This window comes from Sus scrofa, chromosome 8 (genome assembly GCF_054392235.1).
Source record: "Sus scrofa isolate SSC_HxYL_T2T_F1_AM1 chromosome 8, Sscrofa_HxYL_maternal_Yorkshire_Landrace_v2.0, whole genome shotgun sequence".
Lineage (NCBI taxonomy): Eukaryota > Metazoa > Chordata > Mammalia > Artiodactyla > Suidae > Sus > Sus scrofa.
In genome coordinates this window covers 49,499,453-49,522,092 of record NC_139390.1, presented here as the reverse complement: position 1 = coordinate 49,522,092, position 22,640 = coordinate 49,499,453, and positions in this window count along the sequence as shown.

Sequence of the window (22,640 nt, the reverse complement as noted above, 5' to 3'; positions counted from 1 at the left end):
GAAAACATGGTCATAAATGAATGACAGTTTGCAAAACATAGACTAAAACAATTCCAAGGACCTAGGGAGTATTAGAAAAATGGTAATAAGAGTATCAAGAGAAAATACGCTGGCTCCAACCATATTGCTATTTTTATTCTAATAGAAGTTTTTCCTTCCTTCTTGAGATTTTGCTGATTCTCAAATTTTCACCCACTGGAGAGCAAAGGGAGTCAACAAACCAATCAGTAAGTTCAAACTCTGAAATCAATAAGATCACACTTCTAAAGCATGTTTCAACTTTGCAAAGGAGATAGTGACATGATAGCCTATATCCTTATAGCCAGCCATAAATTGGCTTTTTCTTTATCTCTTCTGAAAATTTCCAGCTTTATGATGGCTGCAGAAATCTTAGCAGAGTATATGACTATTAAATTTAAATTTCTCTGTAGACCTTATATTTCAAAACTGTATGGAAGTTGTAAAATCATCTCATGGCTAATTTATCTTCATTTTATAGATGACAAGATTACACATTTGAATTTCTATTTCTATTTCTCTGTTTATAAAATTAAAGAAAATGGACATTCTGAGTTATATCTTAATTCAAATGACACATCTTTAGCTTCAAAAGCAGTGCTATGTAGACATTTGTTCATCTTTAGAAAATTTGTAACTATAGAACTTTAAAGAGAACTTGGAGAAGAGACTTGTGGTTGCCTGATGGGAGGGGGAGGGAGTGGGAGGGATCGGGAGCTTGGGCTTATCAGACACAACCTAGAATAGATTTATAAGGAGATCCTGCTGAATAGCATTGAGAACTATGTCTAGATACTCATGTCGCAACAGAAGAAAGGGTGGGGGAAAAAACTGTAACTGCAATGTATACATCTAAGGATGACCTGACCCCCTTGCTGTACAGTGGGAAAATAATAAAAAAAAAAAAAAAAGAGAACTTTGAATAAGACAAACGCTCATATAAATAAACAAGTAAGCAATGCTTCTCTCTCTCCTCTTATAATAGGAAACAGAACTATGATTAGGAAAAGGCATTTTTGCAAATAGATTCAGTAAATCAGTAGTAAATAAGCTTTCTACTTTAAAAATTATATCATTAAAGCAGTCAAAATCTTGTACACTTTTCTGGACTTTCATGTGGCTCACAACAAAGTTTTGTAAACTTTTCCTTTGGATGATTTTATTCTAAACTTCTATATCTCATATCCTTATTTTATTTCCTTACCTTAATACTAGTGTGTGATCAAAGATTGTTATGGAATCCCAGTGTATTTTCTATTGTTAGAGGGAAATTCTAGTAATTATACAACAAATACCAGAAATTTTTTTTTCAAATAAGGAAAAAAAGATGTACATCCTTTTAAGAATAACTGCAGCAATTAATATCTGCCTGGTACATTTATGGTGTAAGTGTTAACAATCCTTTTAATGTGAACACGATTTTAACCTCACAGAAGAGGTCTTTTATTATCTAACAAAAATTTGAGTATAATGTATTTTACAGTGGAATTTGAGTAAGACTAGGAAGATGAATCTAATCATTAGATAATAATTTGTTAATTGATAAAATTTTAATATTTATACTTTGGATTATTTTTAATATAAAAAGCACTGTGAACCCAGTGCCTAATTGTGGTTTCTGTCCAATAAAATAAATAGGATATTAAAAAGAACCTACTGTATAGCACAGGGAAATCTACTCAATAGTTTGTAATTACCTATCTGGGAAAAAAAAGAATGGATCTATATACACCTACTTCACTTTGCTGTACACCTGAAATTAATGAAACATTGTAAGTCATCTATACTCCAATAAAATTAAAAAAAATGAATCTTGGAATGAAACAGTATATAGTAGTCTTAATTTTTTTTCTACTCAATAAATGTAAATTAAAAAATAATCAGTGCTCCTTGGAAGAATGACTGATTCTAGGACTAAGACAAGATAAGCCTCAAACATCTTGTAGTGTCAAAAACACAGTGGTCAAAAACAAAAACAAAAAAAAGGTATGTCAAAAGGACACAAGACCCAAATGAAAGAGTTTCCAATGGTCAAAGATAGAACAATTTTGTCAAGAAAAATAATTAACACATTACTATGTATTACTCCAAATTACTAGTTTAAAAGCAAAAAAGTATAAAATTAGTATCCATTCTGGCATGAAAAAATGGTTGATTAAATAAGTAAATGGAGGAGAGGGGGAAAATCTGTGTAGAAAAACTTCAAATAACCTATCCTATGTGCATATCCTCCTTCGAGGAGGTGAAGCATACTGTCCAGTTCCTAAAAATGGGCCACAGAACTTGCTTCCAAAGAACACAGTGTGGAAAGGAGGGGAATTTAACTTTGCAATGGAGGAAGTTGGTGATTACTTCACAGGTAATCACAGTTAAAATTTTTTCATGGTGATAATTCACATCGATAGTACACATCCTTGAGGCCATGAGATGAAAATGGCCCATATCTCTGTGGCCATTTATCTCTCTGTAATCTTCTTCCTAAAAGCCCCTAACTTCAGCCTAACCAAGGAAAAGAACATCAAACAAACAAGTTGTAGGATATTCTGCAAAATACCTGATCAGTGCTCCTCAAAAACATTGAGATCATCAAAAGCAAGGACTTCTGAGCACTGTCTTAGCCAAGAAGCACCTTGGAGAAACAGGGTAAATGTGATGTGGTATCTCACATAGGATGCTGAAACAGAAAATGTAATTTTTAAAAAAATGAAATCTGAATAAATTATGGGTTTAAATTAATAATAACTTAATATTAGTGCATCAGTTATTACCAATGTATCAGAGTCATGTTAGTTGTTGGCAACAGAGGAAACTGGTGTGAGGTAGGTATAGTATATTTACAGCTAAAACTATCATAAAATAAAATGTGTAGCTTTGGAGTTCCTGTCATGGCTCAGCAGTTTAAGAACCCAACATAGTGTCTGTGAGGAAACGGGTTCAATCCCTGGCCTTTTTCAGTTGGTTAAGGATCCAGGGTTGCTGCAAGCTGCAGTCTAGGTTGCAAAGGCCTCTCAGATCTGGTGTTGCCATGACTGCAACTCAGATTTGACCCCCAGCCTGGGAAATTCCACATGCTTTAGGTGTGGCTGTAAAAAGAAAAAAAAACAATAAAATAAAATGCATAGTTTTTAGAAGAGTAATGTGAAATGTTTCTGAAATTGGAGAACAGGGAAACTCTTTCTTTATATGGAAACACTCACCACAAAACTGTTTAGAATACATTTCCTAGACTAGTCATATCTTCTGTTCCTTGCAGTTAAAACAGGAATATTTAAAGCAATTTATGTTCACCCCTTCATTTACCAAGCATTTGGTAAGCACGTAAAATCTAATCTGTCATATATTTCCACTGATGAAGATAATAATAATAATATCATCTGATAGTAAGTACTAAAGATAAGTATTTTCATGCATTATCTTAGTTAATCTAAACAAACAAAAATAGTACTTTGCATTTGGAAAGAACAAGCAAATTACAAGAGGAGTTTGTGAATCTTAATTTTAAAAATGGATGATGGGAGTTCCACCTCGGTTAACGAATCTGACTAGGAACCATGAGGCTGTGGGTTCGATCCCTAGCCTTGCTTAGTGGGTTAAAGATCCGGCATTGTCGTGAGCTGTGGTGTAGGTCACGGACACGGCTTCAGATCCTGCATTGCTGTGGCTCTGGCGTAGGCCGGCGACAACAGCTCCGATTAGACTCCTAGCCTAGGAACCTCCACATGCCACGGGTGCAGCCCTAGAAAAGGCAAAAAGGCAAAAAGACAAGAAAAATAAATAAATAAAAATTAAAAAAATAAAGTTGGATGACGGGTCTAAGGAAATCAGTGAAAGATGGGACCATTATCCAAGCTTGGGTTTTAAAGTCCACATCTCTTTTTTTTTTGGGGGGGGAGTCTTTTTTAGTGCCACACCCATGGCATATGGAGGTTCCCAGGCTAAGGGTCAAAATGGAGCTACACCTGCTGGACTATGCCACAGCCATAGCAACATGGGATCTGAGCCACGTCTGCAGCCTACACAACAGCTCACAGCAATACCAGATCCTTAACCCACTGAGCAAGGCAAGGGATCAAACCCGCATCTTCATGGATACTAGTCAGATTCATTTCTGTTGTGCCACAATGGGAACTCCAAAGTCCACATCTTTTTGCCTCTGTGATTACAGCTGCGGATGCTTTCATTTTACCTACAGGGGAAGACAAAGAAGTATGACAGAATCAAGACTTAAGTTTTGTAAAGTCAGTATTCTATTACCTGGTTCGACTCCCAAGATTCATCTTCATATCAGTGGGGTAGGGTGCTTTTTAAAGTTTCATTAGATGAAACTATGTCCAGAATGTTTATGAAAATACCTAATTTGAGTTAGTGGTATCAGCACATAGGAATTTCTCCAAATATTCTGTTCATCCATTCCAAGGCCTAGAAGAATCCATAATTTCTAAACTCTAGCCTCACTCAAAGGGACTTTAAAATATTGCCATAATTATCAGAGGAAACCCCAGAAAGCTCACACAAACTTGAGCACCAATATCTCTGCCAATTGTATGGATATTTATCAAAATTTTCATGTTAAAGTTTTTTATATGACTTTACACAATGGAAATAGCAGCTTCGTAAACAAACATTATTATTATGTAAACAGATGCACAGATTTCCTAGAAAAAAAAGTTTTTTCTTGTCATTGTTGTTTCCCAAGATAAGAATAGTCTCTGTGTAGCCTAACAGAGTACAGGAATAAGGAGAAAAGCAAATGATTCATTGGAAACCCTTCTATAACCTGGAAAACACCACACATGTGTATTGGCATTATACTTTTCTCTTCCACATTTGTACAAGAAAGTGTGATCCCCTTTCATTTCCACTGTTGACAAAAGTAGATTAACTTCCTAAGAGTTGTAACATGTGAATTAAGCCAATATCATAAAAGGAAACCTGACAACTAGATTTCAATGTAGAAATATGATTTTCCAGCTGATTGGTAGCACCATTAAATTTTTCCTTTCCCACTGTGGTCCAGTGGGTTAAGGATCTGGCATTGCCACAGCTGTGGTGTAGATTGCAGCTGCAACTCAGATTCAATCCCTAGTTTGGGAACTTCCATATACTGTGGATACAGGGGAAAAAAAAAAAAAAAAAACTTTCCTTGAATTAAAGTTTATACACAGAATAGTACATAGAAGTCCATAAGTTTAATGATTTTCTGAAACATTTCATCTATATGAAGGATGCACACTGAGCATGGGTACATCACCAGCAATCAGGAGCCTCTTTAATGTTCCCACCTCCCAAGGGTAGCTGTTATCTTTATTCTAACAGCATAGGTTAGTATTGTCTGATGTGTAATTTGATTGGACTCATGCAGCTGCAGTGTTGTGTATTTGACTCCTTTGACTAGGCATTTATGTTTGCGTGGTTTCTTGATTTTGTTAACTAGTGAAGTTTTGTCATTCTTATCACTGTACAGCATCCTACTGTGTGAGCATCTCATAATATCTGTACTTTTTCCTCTCTCAATAGGTATTTGAGTAGCTTATAGTTTGAAACTTGTGAACTTCTCCCACATGACTTTCTGACTCTGTGTACACATTTCTGTTGGGTTTTTAGGTCTTACGTTATGCATATGAAATGCTCTAACAGATAATACTACCAACAAATAGAAATTCACTTGAAAGTCACAGAATATTTGGTTTAAGAATAAAACACAGAGTTTCCCTTGTGACTCAGTGGGTAAAGAACCTGACATAGTGTCTGTGAAGATGCAGGTTTGATCCCTGGCATCACTCAGAGTGCTAAAGATCCAATGTCACCATGAGCTGTGGTATAGGTCACAGATATGGCTCAGATCTGGCATTGTTGTGGCTCTGGAATAGGCCAGCAACTGCAGCTCCCATCCCACCTCTAGCCTGGGAACTTCCAGATGCTGAAGGTGGGGCCATAAAGAGAAAAAGAAGAAAGAAAAGAAAAGAAAAGAAAGGAAAGGAAAGAAAACAAAGGAAGAAAAAGAAAACACAAATTCTATTCCAAAGGCAAGAAAGCAAGCTTGTGAGGTTACCCTCTCAACCCCAAATTCTTTTTTGGGGGTGTCATGCCCATGTCATGTGGAAGTTCCCTGTCCAGGGATAGAACCTGAACCACAGCATCAACCCAAGCTCACTGCAGTGAAATCTCTGGATCTTTAATCCACTAAGCCACCACTGAACTCAAAACCTGAGCCCTTAAATATCAATTATGAAATATACCTGTTTAAAAAAAAGTATCCAAACAAAATAAAATATTTTCAAGTTATTTTTATATCAAGAAAGTTTCACTGGAGACTTCTCAAGAGACAGACTTTCAAGAAAGGTATTTTTAATAGTGTGGGTGATATGTTCTAAATTTTGACTTTGTGAGTAATAAAAACAGTGCTCATTGGGGCATGCAACAGCATCCAGAATGTCCTTTCACCACATAACATGTCAGGATAACAGATGGCACACTCCTTAAAGAAAATTAATTTAAATAAGTCAGGTAAAAACACACCTTTCTGGAAAGAAAAGATATTTTGTATAAGAAGTTCATCTTATTTATTGCCTACCTGGACAGGTAATGTATTCAGGTTTTTCCAATCTATTCCTTTGTAATAAAATAGACATCCAACATTTATTATGTGTGCTGCCATTTCTCAAATCCTCCTGCCCCTAACCTGTCCTTATAATACTTATCAGTTAATTGTAGGATTCTTTGTTTCTAATTAATGAAATTTGATTTCTTTTTTTTTTAACGATACCAAATGAAGTAAACTATTTTAAGCAAAGAAAGAATACTTGAAAAAAATGGCAATATTATTTCTATGATTCTTCAATAAGTGACATGTTAATCATGGTGCTTCTCTGTTCTAACTATGGAGTAATAAATTTTAAATGTACTGTCTTATAAACACTTTTTATCTTATGCAACTTTATGTTGTCTAGTGAACAACAACAGATATTGCAATTTTAATCTTTCTCCTTGCAGTAATAGATCTACAAAAAGCACCACGCTTTCTATATTATGCTAATTAGCATTTCACATTCTAAGACTGGAATTTATTACCTTTCAAGAGACTTAATGTGTTTTCTTATCAAAGACATTATGGAAGAACATCTCCACTGATGAATTAAATACATGGAATATTACTAACCTCACAGTTTATATCTGTACATGTATGTAGGTGAGTATATAAGCCTGTGTATTTGGACAGCAATTCCAGTGCAGATAGATTACACATGTGTACATAATGACTCATTAACTATGAATGTTATTAGTTATTCACTCAAGAAATATTTTCAGGAGTTCCCATCATGGCACAGTCGTTAACAAATCCAACTAGGAACCATGAGTTTGCGGGTTCGATCCCTGGCCTTGCTCAGTGGATTAAGGATCTGGCGTTGCCATGAGCTGTGGTGTAGGTCGCAGATGCAGCTCGGATCCCGCGTTGCTGTGGCTCTGGTGTAGGCCGGTGGCTACAGCTCTAATTCGACCCCTAGCCTGGAAACCTCCATATGCCATGGGAGCGGCCCTAGAAAAGGTTAAAAGACCAAAAAAAAAAAAAAAAAAAAGAAAGATTTGATTGTTATGTGTTTCAGCATGTTCCTCCTTGGGTTTATCCTGTATGGGACTTTTCACTTCCTGAACTTGTATGACTGTTTTCCTAAAGAACAGAGTGCCTCACTCCTGGTCTCCATCCTGAGCTCCACTCAGAGGGTGCTGCATGTTTGTATCTACAATGGCTCATGTTTTACTCCATGTAAGAGGCTGATGGCAAGTGCCAAACTTCAATTCACAAGGGGAAAAGCGAGTGGGGTAAAGTTAAACTATTCAATAAATGGTATTCGAAACATGAAGCAGCCAGAAAGAAAAAAATGAATTCATAAAATAAGTTTTAAGTAATAAATTACATGTAGTTCAAAGATTTGAAACACAAAAAGAATAGTACTAGAAGAAAACATGAGAATTTAAAAAATAATTTTGGAAGGATAAAGGCATCTTTAAATAAAAAAGTGAAGAACTATGAAGATATGTCAGACTTGAAAAAAATTTGTTGTTTTTTAATTTATTTTTTTAAATTTTTAAAATTTTATTTTCTTTTTATGGTCATACCTGTGGCATATGAAAGTGCTTAGGACAGAGGTAAAATCAGACCTGACACTATGGGCCTACACCACAGCCACAGCAATACTGGATAGGACCTGAGTCTGTGATCTATGCCACAGCTTGAAGCAACATTGTATCCTTAACCCACTAAGCAAGACCAGGAATCAAACCCATATTCTCACAGAGACTATGTTGGGTTCTTAACCCACTAAGGCACAATGGGAACTTCTGCTTTGTTTTGTTATTTTTTAATTTGTTGAGTATAAAGGAATCATGGCAAAAACTGAAAAACAGTTTCAACTGGTATAACAGGGAAAAGACTATTTCCTATATGTATATGGCAGATTAACTTTGGCTGTAAATTTAACTCTCCTTCCTTCCTGATGTATAGTCTGTTTCCTCTTTCCTTGGCTCTGAACCCATCAGTGACACCTTTAAGCCTATAGTTAAGTGAAAGTGATGGTACATCTGGCCTAGGCCTTTCCTTTAAAATGATCTGCAGTTTCTGCCTTGACCAGTTGGAGCCCTGAGACCATAAGAGTTATGAGGAAGCCCAAGCTGGCCACATTGAGAGACAACACAAATTGGAGAGAGAGAGAGAGAGATGCTTGACTAGCCACAGCAGTTGTGTGACTATAGAAGCATTTATATGACTCCATTCCCATGATTATCTGACTTTCAGCATTTGAGGGGTCCTGAACAAAAACCACCCATCACCCAATTGCCTCAGAACCATTAAAAATAATGATAAATTATTGCTTTGTCATTGAGCTTTCAGAATGATTTATGAAACAATAAAAAAGATAAAAAAAGAGCTCCTCAGAAATAAAGAGAAAAATCTAATACCCAAACAAAAGTGAGCAATATATATACGGTAAATTACATTTTCCAAAGACAGCCTTGACAAAACTCCCAGACCACCTCTTCTTCCCCACCATCATCAACAGCAATGATTCTCTTCCTCTTGAATCTAGGCTGGCCAAAATGAAATGATATTCTGGAACATTCAAGGGCATAAAGGGCTTTCACTTGGTGCTCTTGGAACACTGACTTTTAGGATGTTTATCAGAGTCCAGCTGTCTCATCATGAGAACCCAAACCACGTGGATTTGCTGTCTATCTGTTCAAATGAGTGCTCCAAGCTGAGCTCCCAGCAAACAACCATGGTCAACTGTCAAGCATGTGAGTGTATGACCTTGGATGTCTAGGCTAGTTGAGAAATCAGCATTGAAGCCTGCCTGAAAGACCCCAAGAAAGAACTTCCTTCCCCCATAAAATCATGAGACTGATTTTAGAGCTATGAAATTTGGGGATCAATTTTTAGATAGCAATAGAAAATGAGAACTGAGGTAAATTATATGTTTTTGTCCCACGTGATGGAATTTGACTCCCCCAACAAAAAGTTGTTGACTTTTTTTTTGTCTTCCTTTTATTAACTCTGCATAGACCCTGTGGCTACCTTGAGCAATATAGTAGAACCTACGCTATGCTGTGCCCTTTCCTGATGCAGTCTTTCAATGATCTGGAAGCTTTTGTTTCCTGCCTCTTTAGGACACTGCTTCTTTGGGAATTCTCCCATTGGAAGGAAGCTACTACCTAAAAAGTATGATTACCATGACCTGAAAAGGATGAACTATGCCCTGGAAAATGCAATGCTATGTAGAGAAAGAGAAGACAAGGAATTCTATAATGGGCAGAAAAGAGTCCATTTTCTAATACCCAAAACTGTGAAAATGTTCTTTTACATTAGGAAAGACTTTGCACATGTGCCTTAGGTAAAGCTTTTTATTTCTCTGTCAAGTCTGAATGAGAACCTTGCTGGGTAGAAGATTCATGATTCTATATTTTTCCTTTTCATCACCTTAAATATGTCATGCCGTTCCCTTCTGCTGAAAAATGGGCTGATAACCCTGTGAGGATTCTTTTGTATGTTATTGGTTGCTTTTTTTGGCTGCTTTTCTGTATTTTCTATTTCTGTTAATATTTTCTATTTGTAGTTAATTTTTGTCAATTTGATTGTTATGTGTTTCAGCATGTTCCTCCTTGGGTTTATCCTGTATGGGACTTTTCACTTCCTGAACTTGTATGACTGTTTTTTTTCCATGTTAGGGAAGTTTTTTGTTTTGTTTTGTTTTGTTTTGTTTTGTTTTGTTTTTACTATTATTTCTTCAAATATTTTATCAGGCCCTTTCTCTCCCTCTTCTCCTTCTGGGACCCAACCAACAATTTCATTTTAATCCAGTGAGACCTATGTTCAACTTCTGACCTATGTAACCATAAATTAACAAAACTGTGTTGTTTAAGCCCCTAAGTTTGTGGTAACTTGCTAAGAAAACAATAGTAAATTAATGTAAGTTTCAGCTACCAACTATGTGAATGAACCATCTTGGATTCCAGCCCAGTTGAATCAGATGATTCAACCTCCAGTTCCCTAGCTGCCATCTGCCTGCAACTGCATAAAACATCCAGCAAGAACTTCTAAGCTGAGCCCCATCAACCACAGAAACATGAGATAGATACCACATTTTTCCTTTGAATCGCTGATCTAAGAAATTATTTTATAAAGAAATAGAGAACTAGAAGAGAAATAACATATTAACTGAAGTGTGAGAAAAAGAAATACAAAATGCTTCTGAACATAGGAAAAGTGATTTGATGCCATTTAAAATAAGGAATAGACAAATTAAAAAATATCCTAAAAGGAGAACCTTCCAATTTCAGCTCTGACAGATGAAGAGCTTGGAATTCTTCATGCCCATTTTTACAACAAGAAAAGGCTGAACACAATTGGAAATCAATTGTTTTATGGGACACATTAGAGAACTGAAGTCACAAGTAAAACCATGCCAAATTCTGGAAAGACACACTCATCCAGATATAGCCAAAAGCTGCTCAAGTGGAACAGAAGCCATGGAATGATAAACTGGTAAGAACACATAAATAATAATTTTTAAGTATCACTGGAAGCATGGCTGTGAGAAATTCCTGGGGAGTACAGGCTTACTGGTGTCTCCATGCTTTTGTGAACTTTATTCCAGAAACTCCAACAGGTTTTCACAATGATGACCACAATGGAGATCACAGAAAGGCCGTCTTATGGTCTGGCAAAGGGAGGAAAATAGCAATCAATGTGAAATATGCTCAAACACTTCTCCATAACAAATGTCTACATTACAGAGCTTTATCCCAGCCGAGGGAAATGCATTCTTCTTCCTCCGAGTCCCCTCTAGACTTCTGTGTCAGACAAGAGGAGGAGGAACTTGGTCAAGAATAATCAGGACTTCAATAAAATACATTGGATTTCAATAAAACTGCAGAAAAGGAAGAGAATAGGGATCGATGGAAGAAAAATGCTATGCTACTGGAGAGGGACTTATGAAGGCCCAAGACACATGCACAGAAGCACTGAGAGTTAATTGGAAAATTTTAGAACATCCTCTTTGCTTCATTGTCTATATCACATCAGCAGGGCTCTGGTATAATAACAATAGATTAAAGCTGAAAGAGTTGCAGCACAGAGACCCTCGAGGGGAAGTGCATAAGAAAATACAAAGTCAAGAGAAGACAAATAACTAACAACACTAAGGGGACTGGGTTCCCATCACTGTGCAGCAGAAACAAATATGACTAGGAACTGTAAGGTTGTGGGTTCGATTCCTAGCCTTGCTCAGTGGGTTAAGGATCTGGCATTGCCACAAGCTGTGGTGTAGGTCACAGACAGGGCTCAGATCCCACATTGCTGTGGCTGTAGCATAGGCCAGCAGCTATAGCTCCAGTTCAACCCCTAGATTGGGAACCTCCATATTGCTGCAGGTGCAGCCCTAAAAAGCTAAAAAAAAAGACACTATGGGAGGTAAAACCTCTTATATCTACAGCAATCATTAAACATAACTCAACCCAGAGTAACCTAAATCTTCATGCTAAAAGCCTAATCACTGCAGTTTCTATCACTTGATAACATCTAGCTTTCCACAGAATATATTCAAAGTTTTCCAAAATGCTAGAAAAAAACACAGTTTGAAAAGAAAATCAAGTGTCAGAATTTGATGCAGATATGACACAAAGGTTGGAAGAATCAGACATTTAAATTAATTATGATTAATGTGTTAATGGCTCAAATGGGGAAAGCAGGCAACGTTAAACCACAGGTTGGCAATATAAGAAGATCAATTCTAGGAAATAATTAAAAAGAAATGCTAGAATAAAGCACTGTAACAGAAATGAAGAATGATTGAAAGCCTCCTCAGTAGGTAGAATAAACATGGTCAAGGGGAGAATGAATGAGATTGAATGTAGATCAATAAAAATTTTCAAAATAAAATGCAAAGAGAAAAAAAAATTAACAGAACAGATCATCCAAGAAGTGTGGAGAATTTCAAATGGTTTAACTTAATTGGAATGAAAGAGGATAAGAAAGAACAGAAGTACTCATTGAAAGCAATAATGATTGAGAAAATTTCAAAGTAAATGACATATGCCAAATTGCAGATTCTGGGATCTCAGAGAATTGAAGAGAGTAACTATAAGGAAAAAATAGCACTGAGCACATCAGCATATCACATTCAAACTTCAGAAAAATCTTTAAAGAAACAAGGGAAAGAACTATATATTTACAGTGGAACATGGATAAGAATTATAGGAGGCTTCTCATCAGAAACCATCCAAGCCAGAAGAAAATAGTGTCATTAGAAGTTTGAGATAAAGAAAAAGCACTAACCTAGAGTAGTATATGCAGCAAAATTATCCTGGAAGAGTGAAGAAGAATAAAGACTTTCTCAGATGAATAGAAACAAAGGAAATCTGCCATGAGGATCTTACACTAAGGAAAATGAAGAAAATGTTAATAATTAAATTAGCCTAAGAAAAATGGCATAGGTCAGAAGCTTAGACTTATGTAAAAAATGCACCAAAGAAGGATTATATTCAGACCAAATAAAATATTTTATTTCTTTTTTTTTTAATTATTGGTCACACTTAACCACATGTAGAATTTTCTAGGCCAGGGACTGAACCTGTAATCATGGCAGCAACCTAAGACACAGCAGTGACAACACTGGATCCTTAAGCCACTGAGCCACCAGGTAACTCATGTTTTAGTCTTACTAGATCTAAAAAAATAACTCTTCTAAAAGTAATAACAGTAACAATGTATTGTTAATGGATATAAAAATAATGTATTGTTAATGGATATAAAAATAATTCATCTAAAAGTAATAATCATAACAATGTATTGCCTATGGGTAAGTAAAATTAATGACAACAATATCACAAGGAAAAGGAGAAAATAATTCAGAATATTCTGATTTAAGACTACATCTGCAGTATTCTTGAGTTGTTTTAGCATTATCACTTGAAGATGAACTTAGGTTAAAAGTGAATATTGCAAAGCTTAGATTAATCAATTTTTTTAAAAAGAAGTATAATTGATATACTAAGAAAGGAGACAAAATTGAATTAAGTGAAATATTCAATTAAAATCAAAGAAAGCATAAATGAGGGAAGAAAAAAATGAATGAAACAAACAGAAAACAGTTATAAACATGGTAATTATGAATCGAACTATATAAAAATATTTTTAATTTGAATGATTTATATTAATTAAATAGACCTAAATAGACCACACTCTGGGTGATGAAACACATATTAACAACTTTTAAAGAATAGAAATCATACAAACTATGTTCTCAGACCATAAATTAAATTGTGAAACAGTAACAGAATGGCAGCTGGAAGATTTCACAAATATTTGGAAATTAAACACATTTCTTAACCATACCAAAAGACATTCTACATGTTGAATAATGTTTAGCTATTTCCTATTTCTAATAAGAAAGAAAATGTTCTCATGCTGAAGTTCAGTTATAAACAAGAACTTCTTGGAGTTCCCTTTGTGGCACAATGGTTAACAAATCCAACTAGGAACCATGAGGTTGTGGGTTCGATCCCTGGCCTTGCTCAGTGGGTTAAGGATCTGGCATTGCCATGAGTTGTGGTGTAGGTTGCAGACGTGGCTCAGATCCTGTGTTGCTGTGGCTCTAGTGTAGGCCGGTGGCTACAGCTCCAATTGGACCCCTGGCCTGGCAACCTCTATATGCCGTGGGAAGCGGCCCTGGAAAAGGCAAAAAGACATAAATAAATAAATAAATAAATAAATAAATAAATAAATAAATAATAAATAACAAGAACTTCTTGTTTCTGAAAAGGAAGGAATATAACAATAATCTCCTTCAGAGAATAGTGAAATCTGGGAAAAATAATTTGATTTCTAAGGCTAAATCTTAAATTGTTTGAAATTAAGAGGTGTCTTTTGGGGTGAAAAAAATGCTGTGATAATATACTTTTTAAAAACTTTCCTCCAGGGGTTCCCATTGTGGCTCAGCAGGTTACGAACCTAACATAGTATCCATGAGAATGCAGGTTCCATTCCTCACCTTGCTAGGTGGGTTAAGGATCTGGCATTGCCATGTATAGACCTTCAACTGCTGCCCCAATTCAACCCCTAGCCTGGGAATTTCCATATGCCACAGATGTGGGCTTAAAAAAAATGTTGATTTTTGCCAAAGATGAAGTTCAGTGTTGTGAGAACTGATGCATACATTTAAATTTTTTAAACTTTTTACATAAAGTTTATTTTTTTATATAATGATTTTTATTTTTTTCATTATACCTGGTTTACAGAGTTCTATCAATTTTCTACTGTACCACATGGTGATCCAGTTATACATACAAGTATAGATTTTTAGTTGTTGCATTATCATGTTCCTTCATAAGTGATTAGGTATAGTTCCCAGTACTACACAGCAGGACCTCATTGCTTATCCATTCCAAAGGCAATAGTCTGCATCTATTAAACCCAAGTTCCCAATCCATCCCAATCCATCCTCCCCCTTGGCAACCACAAATCTAATCTCCAAGTCTATGATTTTCTTTTCCATGGAAAAGTTCATTTGTGCCATATACTAGATTCCAGATATAATTGATATCATGTGGTATTTGTCTTTCTCTTTCTGACTTATTTCACTTAGTATGAGAGTCTCTAACTCCATCAAGATTGCTGCAAAGTCCATGATTTCCTTGTCTGTGGAAAGGTTCATTTGTACCATATACTAGATTCCAGATGTAAGTGATATCATATGGTATTTGTCTTTCTCCTTCTGACTATCTTCACTTAGTATGAGAGTATTTAGCTCCTTCCAGCTTGCTGCAAATGACATTATTTCAAGCTTTTTTATGGCTGACTAGTATTCCATTGTGTATATACCACATCTTCTTAATCCGTTCACCTATCAATGGACATTTAGGTTGTTTCCATCTCTTGGCTATTGTGAATAGTGCTGCAATGAACATGCAGGTACATGCGCCTTTTTCAAGGAAAATTTTGTCTAGATATATAGGGCCAAGAGTGGGATTGCTGGGTCATATGCTGGGTATAGTTTTCTAAGTTACCTCCATACTGTTCTCCATAGTGATTGTACCAGGTTACATTCCCACAAACAGTGCAGGAGGGTTCCCTTTTCTCCACACCCGTTCCAGCATTTGTTATTTGTAGACTTATTAATAATGGCCATTCTGACTGATATGAGGTGGTATCTCGTGGTAGTTTTGATATGCATTTCTCTAATAATCAGGGATGTTGAGCACTTTTTCATATTTGTTGGCCATCTGTATATTTTCTTTGGAGAAATGTCTTTTGAGATCATTTGCCCATTATTCCATTGGGTTGTTGTCTTTTTTGCTGTTGAGATGTATAAGTTGCTTGTATATTCTAGAGATTAAGCCCTCCTCAGTTGCATCATTTGAAACTATTTTATCCCATTTTGTAAATTGTCTTTTTGTTTTCTTTTGGATTTCCTTTGCTCTGCAAAAGCTAGTCATTTTGATTAGGTCCCATCGGTTTATTTTTGCTCTTATATCTGTTGCTTTGGGAGGCTGACGTGAGAAAATACTTATAAGGGTTATATCAGAGAATATTTTGTCTTTGTTCTCTTCCAAGAGTTTGACAGTGTCTTGTCTTATACTTAAGTCTTTCAGCCATTTTGAGTTTATTTTTGTGCATGGTGTGAAGGTGTGTTCTAGTTTCATTGATTTTCATGCAGCTGTCCAGGTTTCCCAACAGTACTTGCTGAAAAGACTGTCTTTTTCCCATTTTACGTTCTTGCCTCCTTTGTCAAAGATTAATTGACCATGGGTATCTGGGAGCATTTCTGGGATCTCTATTCTGTTCCATTGGTCTGTCTGTCTGCTTTGGTACCAGTACCACACTGTCTTGATGACTATGGCTTTTTAATATTGCCTGAAGTCTGGGAGAGTTATGCCTCCTGCTTGGTTTTTGTTTCTCAGGATTGCTTTTGGTTCTTTTGTGGTTCCATATAAATTTTTGGATTGTTTGTTCTAGTTCTGCAAAAAATGTCATGGGTAATTTGATAGAGATTGCTTTGAATCTAGAGATTGCTTTGGATAGTATGGCCATTTTTACAATATTAATTTTTCCAACCCAGGAGCATGGAACATCTTTCCATTTCTTTGCATCCTCTTTAATTTCATTGATTAATGTTTTATAATTATCAGCATATGTCTTTCAACTCCTTTGTCAGATTTATTCCCAGGTATTTGAATTTGGGGGGTGCAATTTTAAAAGGTATTACATTTTTGTATTCATTTCTAATATTTCATTATTTGTATACAGAAAAGCAACTGATTTCTGAATGTTGATCTTATATTCTACTACTTTGCTGAATTTTTTGATCAGTTCAAGTAGTTTTTAGGTTGAATCCTTGAGGTTTTCTATATATAGTGTCATGTCATCTTCATACAGTGACAGTTTTTATCTCTTCTCTTTCAATTTGGATGCCTTTTATTTCTTTTGCTTTGTTCCCATCAATTTCTCCTTTTATATCTGTTAGTATTTTTTTCTTAATTTTATTTTTTTTTTGTCTTTTTGTCTTTTGGGGGCTGCACCCACAGCATATGGAGATTCCCAGGCTAGGAGTCTAATCAGAGCTGCAGCTGCCAGCCTGCACCACAGCCACAGTGGCACCAGTTCTGAGCCACATCTGCAACCTACACCACAGGTCATAGCAACACCAGATCCTCAACCCACTGAGCGAGGCCAGGGATTGAACCTGCAACCTCATGGTTCCTAGTCATTTTTGTTTCTGCTGCACCATGATGGGAACTCCTGTTAGTATTTGTTGTAGGTATCTCGGTGCTCCTATATTAGGGGCATATATATTGACAATTGTAATAACCTCTTGAATGGATCATTTAACCATTAAATAGTGTCCTTCTTTGTCTTTCTTTATGGCCTTCATTTTAAGGTCTATTTTGTCTGATACGAGTATTGCGACTCCTGCTTTCCTGTCTTGTCCATTGGCATGAAATATCTTTTCCCATCCCCTCACTTTCAATCTATATATGTTCTTTGCTCTAAGGTGAGTCTCTTGTAGACAATGGATTGAAGGTTTTTGCTTTTTAACCAATCTACCACACTGTGTCTTTTAATTGGAGCATTTAGTCCATTGACATATAAGATGATTATTGATAAATATGTATATATTACCATTTTAAACCTTGTTTCCCAGTTGATTCTATGTTTCTCCTTTCTCCCTTTCATTTTTGGTTGGATGATTTCCATTTATTTTATGCTTGAGTACCTTTCTTTTCAGTTTTTGTGAAGGTAACGTTCAGGTTTGATTTGTGGTTTCCCTGTTTTTTAAGTACATTAAGCCCTTCCTATATCAGCTTGCTTTAACCTGCTAGTCATATAGGCTCAAACACATCATTAAAATTAAAAAAAAAAATGAACCTATATTTTCTTGCTTTCCTTCCTCATATTTTATGATTTTAAAGTCTTTTTTTTTTTTTAACATCTTCATGTTTAGATCTGTGTGCTGGTTTATTTTAGTGATTGCTTTCCAAGTGTGGTTTCCTCCAGCCAATTTCTTCATACTTCTTTTTTTAGAGACGCCCTTTCAGTATTTTTTTTTTTTTTTAGAATGGGTTTAGTATTGCTGTACTCTTTTAGCTTATGTTTGTTGGAGAAATTCTTTATTTTCCTTCCATTTTAAATAATATACTTGCTGGATAGAGTATTCTAGGTTACATTTTTTTTCCTTTCAGCACTTTATATATATCTTCCCACTCCTTTCTAGCCTATAGTGTTTCTATAGAGAAATCAGCTGGTAGCCTTATGGGGGTTCCTTTATAATTAATGCTTTACTTTTCTCTTGCTGCCTTTAGAATACTCTGTTTATCTTTATCTTTGCCATTTTTATTATAATATGTCTTGGTGTGGTCCTATATGGGTTCAACTTGTTTGGGACCCTCTGTATTCCCTGTATCTTGATATCAGTTTCCTTTATATTTGGGAAGTTTTCATCCATAATTTTTTTGAATATATTTTCAATCTCCTTTTATTTTTCTATTCCTTATGGAATTCCTATTATGTATAGATTGGCCCACTTTATATTATCCCATAGATATCTTAAATTGCTTTCATGTTTTTTCATTTGGTTTTCTGTCTGCTGTCCTGACTGGGTGATTTCCATTATTTTGTCTTCCATGTCACTAATTTGTTCCTCTGCATTATTCATTCTGTTCTTTAGTGCCTTTAGCTCAGGTTGCATTTCTGAAATGAATTTTCTAGTTTTTCTTGGCTCCTCCTTATATTTTCTAGTTCCTTTCTAAAGGAATCTGCATTACAGTTTATATTCACTTTTAATTCTTTGATGTTGTCTTAATTCCTTCAGTATTTTCACTGTCTCTCTTTTGAACCCAATGTCTATCAGACTGCAGAGGTCTGTTTCATTGTGTTCTTTTTTAGGTGAATTCTCCTGTTCCTTTAACTGGGAATGGTTTCTGAGCTTCTTCACCTAGCTTATGTTTTTCTTTTTGTGTGAGTTTAGGGAAGCCAAACTCTAGTCTTGTAAGGCTACTTCTATGCAAGAATACCCCTTTGTATTTGGTGGGGTGTTACTATTTTTGGTGTGGGAGTTTAAATATTTTCTGTCTCTTTCTTCAGTGTGATCAGGCTTTTATCCCCAGGATGCCCAGTGTGTTTTCAGGTAGAAGGCAGCAATGGGTAAGGCAAGCAGTCGTTGGGTTCTCAGTGGCAGAAAGAACCTGCAGAAAGGTGGCACAGGCTATTCCTCCTCCACGTGGCCCTTGGAAGTGGTAATGAGTTCTAGGCATATCTACAAAGTGTCCAGGGCATTTGGCAGTAGCAGCAACAAGGTGCATGAATTCCCAGTGGTGTAAGAGTGACAACAGGTTGTGTTTGATTGCAATGCCTTCCTCTGAGGTGATTGGAACATCAAGTGGTGTCTGTTAAGGGAACCCTATTAGTAGTGAGCCACGACCATCTTTGAAGTCAGTGATAAGTGTGGTGTTTTGTCCCAGCCACCTGTAAACCATCCATGAAGCAACTCATCTCACTTAGCCCGCATAAGAGGTGCTGCACAGGCTGTTTCTAGTTGCAGGATCTTGGGAAGGGACAGTGACCAAGTGTCTCGGCGACACCCAGAGCATTTCAAAGTGGCAGCTGCAGGGTGTGTGTGTTCCCAGGTGAGTGTAAGCAGCAGCATATGGTGCTTGGTTGCAGTGCCTTTTTTTTTAACCAACCCTTGAGGTGACTGGGGCTGCAGGTGGAGCCCACTCACAGACCCCAAGTGGTAGCAGGACATGCCTCTCTCTGGCATCCAAGATGACTGCCGTGGTCTGTCCTGCTGCCTATAGATCAAGGCACCACATCACACTTAGCCCATTAATGACCTTAGCCCACACAAAAGGTGCCTGGCCACTGATAGCCTGCACAAGAAGAACCCAGTCTCTCCTAAACAAGCAAGAGGCTTCTCATTGCCCATAGCCTGCACCAGAGCCACCCCACCCTATGAGATCCTATGGGCATGTGCTCAATGGGGGCACAAGCAGTTTCCTCCTCTTCTCACCCTCCCCAACTATGGTATCTTGCCTTTTCTGTGGGCCCAGACCTTCTTCCAGGTTCCCTCTGCTATGGAGTTCCATTCCCCAGCCCATAGCATACCACTCACCACCCATGGCACACTTCTCCTTAGCCCCTTAGGCTGTCTCCACACAGTGAACACCATTCCTCTCCACAGCACTGACCTCCAGAGCCTATGTCTCAGCATCCAGCCCCTGCCTGAGCATCTCAGGCTGTGGTGTCTGGGCCAGTGGTTCAGATGATCTGTGCAGCAATCACTCTGCTTTGCTGTTATCAGTCCAGCTGCTAAGCTTTTCTCAATGACTTTGAGGTCCCTCCATCTTGGCTGATCTTTCTGTCAGTTAGGTGGCTTCCTGGGAAATGGGTTCCTTTTCTCCTTCACAGCTCCCTCTCAGGAATGCTAGTCCTATTCTTTTCTCTCACTCTTTTTTTTTTTTTTTTTTTTTTTGTTTTGTTTTTTGCTCTACCCAGTTATGTCAAGAGTTTCTTGTCCTTTTTGGATGTTTAAGTTCTTCTGCCAGCATTCAGTTGCTGTTCTGTGTGAGTTGTTTTACATGTATTTGTGTTTTTTTGATGTATTTGTGGGAGAAGTTGTGAGCGACCTCTTACCCCTCCACCATCTTGCTCCTCCTCTGATGCATATGTTTCAACTACATAGTATAGCAATTGGATCACTCTAATATAAACCTATTTAATAAAGTTTAGGCAGTTAGTGGTATATTGTTTCAAAAGTCTCCTTAAACATATTTTATTTAAAACTGACAATATCCCTAGGCAAAATTAAGTAGAAATGAACTTGTATTTCCATTCAAGAAATATTTAGGTGACTGAGTTCTCACTGTGATGCAGAGGGTTAAGGATCTGGTATTGTCACAGCTATGGCATCAGTCACAGCTGCAACTCAGATTTAATCCCTGGCCTGAGAACTTCCATATGCTGCAGATGTGGTGAAAAAAGAGAAAGAAAGAAATACTGAAGTGCCTATTACATGTTTTCTCTTTTCCTTTTGTACCCCTTAATAGTAACATTTTAAATCAAATAATGTAAATAAGAAAGGCTTATTGTGTTTACACATTTTTTTAATGTATGATCTCAATTTACATGACTCATTATAGGGATTCTGGTTCAGGAATCTGGCTTCATGAGTCTGGGATTTTAGCTGCCACTGATTACTGAGCAGATTTAACAAGCTGCTATTAGCAATCAGAGCTACAAGCTGTAAATACACCCACTGAGGTTTTCTTCTCCATTTAATCAAAAGAATTTAAAGAAAATTGAAAAGGGGAAATTTTTGGAAGGTGGCTGGACATTTATCTGATGCATTGTATATCAAGAACCAAAGCTCTACTCATTGGTTTTTATTTTTTATAATCTCTAAAGCTTATTTCTCAAAAAAAAAGAGGTTAGAGAAAATGTGGTGCATTTTACTACTAATTACACATCCCAATAGTAAAATCCTATAATTGAATTGCTGTTTTACATTAATACCAAAATATCCCACACATCCTAAACTGACTATTACATTAAAATTCAAAACAAATTATGAATGCTCACTGTTGTCTTTATGCACTTGTGGTAATAATGGAGAATAAAGCATTACCTAGCATGCATCATAGCCAATCTTAATTAGGGAAAGTGTCTCATTTAAATTATGATTAATAGAATTTAAATTAATCACTTTTAGGAGTCCTTGTTTATTCAGCTTTAATAATTTATTCATGAACACTATAATAATTGAAGTAAAGAAGTATATGAGGAGTTCATGTTGTGGCTCAGTGGGTTAAGGATCCATTGTTGTCTCTGTGAGGATGCCAGTTTGATCTCTAAACTTGCTGAGTGAGTTATGGATCCAGTGTTGCCACAACCCACAATGTAGATCACAGATGCAGCTCCAATTCATGCCCTAACCAGAGAATTTTTGCATGATGAAGATGTGGCCCTAAAAAGAAAAAAAAAAAGTGTATTAAAGAAAAGCAAATAATCCCATGGTTCCCAGTTCTAGCTGTTTAATATTTAGGTGGGCCGGTCCAAACAGATGTGTTTTTTTTTTAATTCAAATAAATATTACCCAATTACTTTTCTTTGAAAGCAGAGGGGATTGCCTAGAGATCTAAGATTCTGCACAATCATATAGAAGTTCTCACAGTGTGGGAATGAAGAGGCAGGTGGTTTTGAGACAGAGGGTCACAGCTCTGTTGGGGACCCAATACTGCCCCTGGAAATACTTTCAAATCTCACTAAGTGGGGCACCTTCTGTGCTAACTTTTCAAACCCATGCTGGCCTCCTGCCCCTCCACAGTTCTGTGGTGACACGGAGCTCAGCTCTTTGGTATATAAGCAATGTCAGTGTAGCGTCCATAGCTAACACATAGGTGGAGAACAGATGCTGTCCTTTCTCGTGTCTCTCACCCCTCCTGCAATGCCAGTGGAGGAGATGAGATTGATGAGAATGAGGAAGAAGAGGAGGACATCTTTTCAATGTTAGTAACTCACTGATAGCCAATGCTGGAGTGGCTTTCTCTGCTATGGCCCCTTCCTCTTCTTCCTTCTG